Source organism: Mercenaria mercenaria, chromosome 10 (genome assembly GCF_021730395.1).
Source record: "Mercenaria mercenaria strain notata chromosome 10, MADL_Memer_1, whole genome shotgun sequence".
Classification (NCBI taxonomy): Eukaryota; Metazoa; Mollusca; class Bivalvia; order Venerida; family Veneridae; genus Mercenaria; species Mercenaria mercenaria.
Window position 1 is genome coordinate 44,771,899 of NC_069370.1, and position 11,227 is coordinate 44,783,125.

General features: G+C 35.0%; 1 long non-coding RNA gene across 1 annotated transcript; it reads left to right on the plus strand.

Moving 5' to 3' along the window:
- The first annotated feature begins 7,069 nt into the window (after positions 1-7,069).
- LOC128546326 (uncharacterized) lies at positions 7,070-8,868 on the plus strand. The gene is made up of 2 exons (XR_008365945.1): positions 7,070-7,686; positions 8,253-8,868. It is a non-coding gene; the product is annotated as an uncharacterized LOC128546326 (long non-coding RNA).
- Positions 8,869-11,227: the final 2,359 nt, after the last annotated feature.

Here is an 11,227-nt window from a genome sequence, read left to right on the forward strand (position 1 = left end):
CATATGTGTTGTTCTTTCATCTTCTTGATAAAATCCGTTTAATATACAGTTGTTACTTTTCGTGCCAAACATATTTGTATTACAGATGTAAGCCCGAACAATTTGACAAAACAAAGTGAAAAGAATTGTCAATAATCTTTAATTTAATAACAGAACTTCATCACGCAGACTGTTTGATAACCAACAACCTTTAGTTCAATCTTTTTAAATTATCATCATTTGCAAGGACTGTGAATGCTAAATGATGTTATTTCGCAGCTTTTTATGGTTTTAGTTTTTTTAATAAAAAGTAAAGAAGAAACTATTGCTAGTAACTACTTAATATGTAATTCGCGTCATATGACACTGTTGTTCAAGGCTTATTATAATCGATGAGGCACACCCGGTAATTTTGGCGAATGCAGCTGAAGGGTATATATTTCTAGAGCAAGAAACTATGTGATAGCGATGCATTTATGGTAGCCTTTTTTATGTTATTGGCTCCAAAGGTTTGAAGTTGCGAGGGAAGAAGGCCGGGTATATATATTTCGGCGAATACTAGTTATATAGATAATGTTATATTTCTACAGGTGTGTTACGTAATGCATTTGTTAACATTTCATTCATGGATTTTTCACATCTGTCCGACAAAGTGGTGCGGCATCCAAACTTTACTAGCATATGTGAATGTAGGCATAGTTAATTAGGTAGAGCACAGATCTACAGATCTCGGGGTCGTGAGATCAATCCCCGAGAGAGCCGTGTTCTCTCTGTGACGACTTATATAAAAGACACTGTGGCTCAAGTCAGTTTTCCTTTACCTCTGATTCATTTGAAGAACTTGGAAAATTGTGCGAACCACATGATACTACAGAATCCAGAAACACTGGTTAGGTTTACTGCTCACCGGAACATCAGTAAAATATCTGTGAAAAACGGCGGTAAATCAAAAATAAACGTGGCGAAGTATTAAAAAACAGTTGACCTAATTTTCAATTCCAATGTTGTCTCTTTAGCGGTGCGTGTAAACACCATGTTTACATGCTGAGCACATACTGTCGGTGGCATAGAAACACTTGCTCCTTACCACTGTAGGTTCTAAGCCCGCTTAGGGTGTTGAATTCATTCATGTGAGGATGCCATCCTGCTTGCTTAAACTACAGTCACACATACGGATATGTCCGTGCGTTGAGGTACGGTGCGGATAAGATTAGTCTGTGGGTGTATAACTACGGAGCAGTACGTCTTAGTACGGGAAAAATGGCGAGAAACAGGAAACAAACAAAACAATACAGGACGCGAATAAGTACGGATAGGTACGAGGTACTACGTTGAATTACGTTTAACTGCGCATTGCAACTTGCCCAGCGCACGGACGGGTCTGCGGTAAACTACGTTGAACTACGCTTAAGTACGAGCAGCCTCGGATAACTACGTTCGGCTACGGCGAGGTACGTAACAGCACGGATAACTACGTTTAAGTACGTTTAACTACGGATGAATAAGTTTCAGCCAAGTTGGACTAAAGTCACGCTCAAATGGCTACGGTTCGCTCAAACTTTTGTGCATGTTCAAAAGTTGGAGAAACTTGCAAGTTTGGAATAAGTTTTGAATACGTTTTGACCACGTTTTGGTACGGATTAGTACGAATGATTACTCCGAGGTACGGCTCAGGTACGGATCGATACGGATTACTACGTTTCTGTCCGTAGCTAGACGTAGCTATCCGCGCCGTATGTGTGACTGGGGTATAACGGAAGGTGGTTATAATAAGGTGCCCACCGGGCTTTGATAATGCCCCTCTAAGTGTCCTTCAACACCAAACGTTGTAAATATTAAGAGGTAAGCGTAGATTTCCCGAAAGCACAGCGCACAGCAAACAAATCCAGAGACATGCATCGCAAAGTAGGCCCGTAGTAGTAAGATATAGTAGATGGGTTGCTTCAAAAATCCATCAACAAGTACATTTTATCCACATGCAAGATGCAGAAATGGGGATAGGGTTGAGAAAGGGGTTGGATGTTGGGGGAAGGATGGATATTCAACAGGGAAGGCCAAGTTTAAAAAAACGCATTCTTCCTAGACCGAAAACAACAGCAGTTTAAAGTCGTCGGATGATCGTTGTGATTCTAAACCCAACTAAACAAACGCAACAAACCATGTTCAACTGAAGTAAAGTTAATGTAGGTGATTTTTACTATCACTTACGGTCTCTGCTGTAGTTGGTGATCTCAAAATTGCATACTTAGTTATGTTAGAAATCTGGCATGGGCATCTACTTGATAGCAAAGCATTTATGATTATCCAGAAGGACCAAATGCTTAAAAGTTCTACAAGTTTTCTACATGATAGCGCATACCTACTGTTTATGTCTATCATAAAGCTACTCGACCACAGTTTGTATGAAGTGTTTCAACACGTCCATTTCCACCAAGTTTGGCATAGATATATTACAATAAAAATGATAAGGTGGGAAAAGTTAGATACTGGTGAAAAATGCAAAAAGAATGTAAATTTTTCGCATTATTTCAAAAGCGTTGCAACGGTTAACTACCTTCTGCACAATATGTTTAGTTATTATAAGAATATCTTGCAAAATTCTTAAGTCAGTAAGTTTGTACCACTAGTCACTTTCAGAGTACTCACTTTTATGGTTTTTTGAGAGAAATTATTTTTCGCCTAAAATGTGTGGGTTAGTCCCTTTAAAAGAAATTAACCGTGTTTAAACAGAGAGATTCTCGTGCTTACGCCCTGTTCACACACGTTTTACATATAATTGTTCGTTCCATGAAAAAAAAACGTAAACATAATACGGCTGTATAACGGATAATTCAAATGCAAATGACGTCTGAGTTATCAATCAAACCTAACATTGACGCGCATTTCATGGGAATTTAATGACGTTGAAGGACAAATATTCATTACTCATTTTTTTCTATTTGTTTTATGCTTGAAGAGCGTTGACGTGTGTTCGTTTCGTATTATATTCCTGCGTTTTCGCCTTGATTTTTAACAGAAAATATTTCAGGACAAACAGATATTTTGACGGCAATATGCGGTAGAGTTAAACCTTTCAAAATGATAATATGTATGTAAGTAACCTACACACAAGAATAAAATATGACATTATATCTTTGTCTTCCATATACCTTTTATACACATAATAAGCTAAAAAAATCAATCGGCATTTTTAACAAATAGAGCCGCCAAATATAATATTGTTATTATCTCTTTTGGGTCCATGGTTTTATGCGCATGAACAGGGGCGTACCTGGGTATTCTTCTATCAGCTTATCTTATTTGTATTAATTTAATAATGTTAATCATTTTGTTACATATTATTGTACTTTATAATTGCATGTAAGCGTAAAATGAGTAATAATGGCATAAAGAACATCAGACTGTTAGTACGGTGATTCTGTTAGGCCGTCCAACTAATCTGAACATGATTACTAACCTGAAACTTGTACATGTATATTTTTGATCGAATAGAACCAGAAGTTACATTAACGATTTTGATGCGCACAATTTGCCGGACTTTAAACACGGTATTAATCGATAGCCCTACCTCTTCTCGATCAATATAGATCCATGATTTGCTTGGAATGCTGTTATTTAGAAAGATATGCGAGATATACACTTTCGCTCCGCGACATTTGTTTACTTGCGGTTGCTCAGGTGTCACCGTCGTACGTTTTATGTAACGTCATTTTTGATTGGATAGTAGCTATCTCCACGTACGTCAGGTACCGTTCAAGTACCGTTGACGTACGAGGAGCTGTGCTAAAACTATAAAAGGCCCGTTTTTCGGCTTGATTTATCCTGACATAAGCAGCCTTAATATGAGTCATAGAACATTAACTTCTAGAGATATGTGGAACTTATAAATATTTTGTGAGCTACTGAATGTTTTACCATGAAACTGCTTGAACTTTATATCTGATAAAAGATGTGTCACTGAACACTGTTTTTGCCTCTTTGCTAGAGATATAGGTACATTGTCATCACTCTTTGTTCGAACCCAGCTCAACAAATGCTCCCGGTCCTAGGCAGGAGTACCGGTGGAACAACATGAATTGACGTCGAACCATTTTTGAAACTTTCTGGTTTGGTATATTGATTGTTAGCCGAATGTTTATGATCCGCAAATTATTTGGTTTGTCTGTTAAAAATATAATGATACTACGACAGTATCTACAAAATGTTCAGTTCCCTTGATTTTCGTCCTTTATTTTATCGCGGGTGTCTTTTAACCGTTAGAAGGGACATTTACCGTGTGGTAAACTATTAACCGTGTCCGCTGATTTGTTGCCAACACCCAATTTTAACCCAGGCGCACCCCTCAATAGTTAAATAGTAGTGTGTCCGCTTTAAGTGCGGCAGGTTGTGAGTCTGATCTCCGGTAACGTCATGGAAAAATGTGAAAAATTGTACTTGAAGCTCCCATGCTTGGAACTCTTTGTTTAAAGGGTTGTGCAAGGAGTAATAATCCTAGGTAAGTAACTGCTGCTGGATACAATGTTGGTCTCACACGAGCATTTTAGCTATCATACTCGGCGTTAAATAAAGCTAACCCTTACCTTTAACCCTTATGAGATCTAAATATGTCCTTCGTGATTTTTAATTGTGTCACCTGTCAATAGAATTGCAATGCTTACCAGTATACATATTTAGGGAAACAGCATATTTGTTTGTCTTTCATGAAAATTATCAAAGTTTTCAAAGTTTTTGTCAGTTCGACGCAGTTTAGTTAAGATCGCTCAAAAATGAAGCTCTTACGACTTTTGTGCTGAGGTTTCATTTTAGTTTAAGGTATTGGTTCTGTAACGAAATATTTATTCATTCGTTATAACGTATTGTTTAAAGAAATACGAAATAAAAAAGGAGAAAATGTCAAGGATAGTAGTTAATAAGAACAACGTCGGGTTTATCGGAAAAAAGGAAGTTATAGCATATTATGTGAAAGCCGCTGACTCAATAATTATAGTACTTATGTCAGCTGGTTGAGATTCGTACTTATATTTCGAATTAAAAGTCTCTTAGAGCTAAATATACAATTACAAATAATGAATTTTTATATGAATGAGCACAAAATTGCACTGTTTTCCCTTTGAATAATGGCGTGGTGTGATTGGTTATTGACGAGAGCAAACGTTATTAAAGCCCTAAATACGACTACTAAAGCCCTTAATGTCTACTTTTTTGAATACACTTTTATTTTTTTATTACATAGAAAAAAGACATTATATAAGAAGGAAAATGAGCGGATCTACAAATATTTAAACAGGTCTCGTTACTATTCCATCGTGTTAAATGCCGAGATAAATATTATCATGGCAAATGGCGAAGAACCGACGTAGGAAACTTTGTTCTATTTTCTATCAGCAAAGGATTATATTGCATGTATTAATTAGAAAAAAGGTATCTAAATGTATATAGTAAATATTTAGTACGTTTATAGGTTATTATTTTGTCAATATATTGTGAACTGTGCAGTATATAACGACGTTTGTGAGAAGTACGAACGGCATTCATAGAAAATGAGAAATAGATTAGTATTCACTTAAATGTGATGCGTAGCGACCCATTTGAGTATGAAGTGTTTCAGTAATTATCGATAAGCACTTTGGTGAGATATTCTCAAATGTTAGCAAAATTCTCCTTTGTCCGTAGCACTGTAAAAAGTGTTCAGAAAAACAGCAGAACATTGAGATGCATTTTGTAAATGAACACATCTGCTACAAAGTGGACCCATTTGAGCTTAAGTCGGTTAGTATACAGGAAAAATGCCTTTAAATAATACTTGCATATACATGTTTATCACGTCTTTTTGGTAGCAATTCACCGCTGAAACTACGTTGGAACCACCTGCTCTGACAAAGCTATGGCCAATGTGTAAATGTATCTGTTACGTATGTAATACGTGCAAGACAGGTTTGCATCGAATAATTCATAAACTGTAATCAATAAACTATTCATGTGTCTTTTCATTCCTTACTGTAAGTAACAGGAAATGTAAATTCATTTGTTTCTGTTAAATTAACCACATTATATTTTTACTATCCCAGCTTTCATGCAGTTATATTGTCAAACTACTGTCCCAAAAAGGGGAAAACATCGTATCGGAGTGTGTTACACTCTTCGAAAAGAAGTTTTTGCAACATTAATAAACTTCCATTGATTGGTTCTGTCTGAACTATATTTTATAAATCGAAAGTATGGTACAATAGTTCATGTACAAAGTCCGCACACGTGACTATTACACATAATCATATTTCATTACTTATATTGTTCATTTGTTAAAAACACAAGGACATTATGTCTGTAACAATGAACTGACTCATTGAAATTCACTTTTTATGATGCATTGTAGGCAACTGAGCCTGAGACAATTAAACTCACAATAGAAAACAGTAATAATGAATCAGAATGATTTGTCTACAAAAGTAAATTCGCTGTTTTTAAGGAGACTGCATCCAGATAAACATACTTAGCTAACATAAATGCGTTTATGGAGTTTACGAAGAATATGATATGCTTTGCGTTGATACTTTGTAAGACTTAGTATGAATTAAGTACAGCTAAACTTCTATCTTAAATCGATTGATACTGCTTGGCTATTGCCTTAATACAATTTCTGCGTATTTCACAGGTTGTATTCACCTTAGTAATTTAATACATTACAAGTAAAAGCATAGCAAAAGTTCCTTCTAGGGCACATCTATATAAATATATAATGATCATCTTGTAAAATTTTGGTTGCAATGTCTGTTTTAAACATTGGTCATCAGTGTGTGGAACCCCAAGATTGGACGCAAGGACAAGACCATTCTAAAACTGAAACTGCTTTATTTGATTAAACGCCTTATTTTACACATAGTATATTCACTGGTGTTGTACATTAAATTAAACAAATTATGCTAAAATATATACATAATGGTATCAAACAATGAAACACGACATATTTGACAAAATTATTATACAGTGCAAATTACAACATTGCGTATTAAACATACGTCGGTCACACTACATAGTAGAGTATACTCAGCGTTTCTTCCATAATCTACCTTACTGACATATATAATCGCTTTATTTTTTCTGTTTAACATCCTAATGTAGTTATTTGATGCGCTAACAGTCTACGTCCTCGCATACAACAAACTTAGTGGTCATTGATCAAGTAATTCATGGCTATAATTTAGTAGTATCTGTCCTAAATCTCGTGACTGTGACTTCCGGTCATTCCATTCGAAGCGCACAATGAGAGGGTCGCAATGGGGTTTGTTTTCTCATATTGACAATGCACTCGAAGGTAACGACGTATGTTAACCTTTGTGACAAATAAGATATTTGCCGCATGTTTCAACAACGCCAGTTTTCCATCCTTGAGTTTAGTAATATGTAATCAGCGGAGCGCGATCAGCCAGAGTCGCCTAAATTCAGAAAGAATACTTTTAACGTCAGAGGTTATTTCTAAGGTCACGGAGTTTGATTGGCCAACTTGTAATGACAACAGTTTGCGTTGTCAGTTGTTCAGTCAAGTGTGACTTACCGATTCTAAGTGTTCCTTCTCAAGAGAAGGAACAATAACTGTTCAGAATTTACGGAATCGGTTAAATAACAGACGAGATTTAAAGTTATAATAGTTGAGAAAAATGTTGGCGTTTGTTTTTGTTGTTTCTTGCCTGACCGCTGAGACAACATAAGGTAATTATGTTTCAATCTTGCAAGTTTTAGCTATTCCTTACTTTGTAATACACTTTTGATATTTTATGGTAACTTCAACTCTTTTAAGAGATATGGTTGTGACCTGGCATTGTCACTACTTACATGAATGATCGACACTTAATTAAAAAGGTGAAAAAATGGTGATAAAGGACATAGGATCGATCCTTTTTATTGTAACTGATTCAAATTTGCTTTCTACATTTTTAAAACATGACATGCTGGTCAACGTAAAGAACCGAAATAACACCAAACTGCTGAACTGACAGCAAACATATTTATCATTTTATCTGTCCCTACCAATAACACCATATATTTGTTTCGGCGTGTTAATGAAATATTAAGTACTTGCCTTTATGCCTAGCGTAAACAGACATTTGAAATTATCACAATCAGTAACAACATTGAGTGTGGACCCATTGAATTACTTTACGTTTACGATAAGTCTATGTACTGAGTAGCAAATAATAATAATACTTTCTAATACTTCACATAAACTATCTTCTCAATATCGCATTGAACTGAAAGTAAAACATGCTGGTTTTCAGTTTGTGGTTTTAAATTCACTTTGTCAAAGACGCGAATTGTGTTGGGAACAACAGGAAAAGTATTCATGGCATGTAATGTTACCGAAAAGGATGCTTCAGTTGTGTACGACGTCTAAATTCGGAGAGAAAGAAGTACCAAGTGGGATACCTTTGGCATGTATTGAAGCAGGTGTTACTGAAGTCCCAGCTTTACATAAAGATATTGTTAATGACACAGAGATTGTTGTTGGTGGCATTTTGGATAAAGAAACTCCAAGTAAAACACATTTAACTTTAGAAGTGAATATTGAGAAGATGACTTTTACTGACGTTGGAGTATATAGATGTAAGATGATGTATAAAAATGTGTCTGGAAACATTTTCTCAGTTACAAGAGATGCAACACTTACAAATGTTGGTAAGCATACTTTTTGTTAAGAAGCTGATAGTAATTTTATACCACAAAAGAAAGCGTTAGGTACAATTTACACTATGAACATGACTATGTCTGCATTTTCACAATGTTCCGTTTGTAAACCAAATGTTTTCTTCCCTGATGTACATGCATAGACATATCGTTTGTTATTTTTATCGATGTCTTTCATATTTATAGTTCAGTTGTGCGGTAATACAAAAACATATTCGTACATAAAGATCCTTCTCATGTACTTCCACATGTTATGACTGACAATCCCTGTAAATAGGCTTATTCGCAGCTACGAATAACAAACCTCGAAATACGGCTTATATTAATAATTAATAAATGTCAGTTATTTTTAAAAATATTTTTATTAGAACTTTCTTCCCTTTTATGCATATGTACTGATTAAACTCATCTTCATATTTCTTATAAACAATATGTTAACTTTCAATGTTTCTTATTAAACATGGGCCAGCAACAGCCAGTCTTGGTCGATACTGCTGGAAACAGTACTACGAACTGAATACTAATCTGGATATCAGCCCCAATCCAGAATCGAATCCGGGCTGCTGGATTTGTAGTCCAACATGTCATCCACTTTGCCACTGATTACCTATAAAATAAGAACTATGCGTTTTAGCCTTGTTCAAATAGATTGATATTGACTACAGTTTTCTCGATTGCAATTATAACAAATTCACAGTAATTTTTTTTGTTTTCTGTTTTTCTGCCAAGATTATGAGAAAAAGGATATGTTTTGAGGCACCATCTTTTAAAGCTTAACCGAGCCGAGAAACTATTATAATCATTATTTTTTCATTTTATTTTGTTTAAACTATTTTCTCCCATTTCTTTTTAATATAACGAATAATCATACTATGGCATAGCTTTCGTACTTGCTATGCGCCCGTTATTATATTTTGGTCATGTTCTTGAGAACGAAGTTTTAGCACATTGCATAGACTTAAGACGTGGTCAAGAAGTACCATTAGAGCAAACCACCTTAATCATCAGTCAGTAGAGCTGAGGTAGAAAGCATGTTCTCAAGTGTTAGGAGAACTGTAACTGACTTACGTTACCGCCTATTAGAAGATGGACCAAAACCCAAATCGTATAATCAATATATATTGTTAATGTTGAAATTAGGAGCAGTGATATAGCTTCAAATAGATATTGAAAAGTTGAGTGTGAGTCCCTGAACCCTAAGTCCTAGAGACGCTGAACCTGTCGTCAACACACATTTAAAATATTTGAAATGAGATGCATGTATACTGTTTTTTACATTTTTTGTGTAACACTATAGACTATATCATATCTTTTTATATCATCAGATATCGAATCGAGAGGGCATAAAAAGCCAATTATGTATAAGGTTGAATGTACATAATAAAAGTGTTCTAAACAGTTGATTTGTTCTTTAATAATCATTGCAATAAGTGGAGTAACTAGAGAAGTACTGGTAATTTCTAGGAAACTATGGTAGTTGGTTAGTACTGGCACTATATTGCCAGGAAATATGTTTAATCATTAAGATGGTAGTGAACTGTGTAGACTACCACTGGAACAAATGTCATGACTTTTGATGGATCTTGTTATCAAAGATAAATTCGACAACTTCTGCAATTGTGAGCAAAAGAAAGTATTTTCTCCAATACTATGGGTATATAACTGATAAAATTGCTGTTGAAAGGTGGTGCAGAAATGGCCCAAGATGCAGAAAATCGCACTCTCGATTAAAACAATTTTCAGCGGGAGCCCCGGAAAAACCCCTAGCCTAGGCTCTCATTCTTCAGCACCCAGTCCTTTTTCAAGTCCAGATACAACACGATATCAGCATTGCGCAAATGTTTGAACATGGGTTAAATGTTGAAGTTAACAGCCTTGACATTCTAAAGTTATGGGATTCAACTGGGCAAAGGAGAATTTCATTACCATTTGATTAAGACTTATTTTAAGACATGATCACGGGAGTATGCATACCTAAATACAAACGTGGCGCTTATCTAAGTGACTGTTGATATTTTTTTCTAAATTGATTTATTTTGATATTATAACAGAACGGAGTCTTACAATCATGCGGTTTTGTTCTTTATCCGCCTTTGAACATATCATTTCTAAAAAGTCACAATTATGTATGTACGGGATTTCAAAGCTTCGTTATAAGGTTTCTCTAAAAATAAAAGGTCACTTAACAGTTAAGAACAGACACACTTATTAAGTTTTTGTAAGCATGGAATCATCCAGTTTATACTTTTTATATAAATTTGTGGCTTTTAGATTTTGATAAACATGTAAGTATAAGTTTACGACAAAATTTGATCTTTTAGATCTGACATGTCATACACGTTATTTATTCAAATATAAACTCACTTTTTTGCTGAAATTTCAAAAATGTAATACTATACATATTTTAAGAAGATTGGCAAAATATATTATGTATTAAGTACATTTGTATTACATATCTGTACTGTATTTGTATATGCATAAACTATGTTGCTTCTTTCAAATTTTCGTTTGCCATGCTTAAAACTTTTTTAGCTCTGGCTACGGGCCTTTTTTGTACGCACATATATTT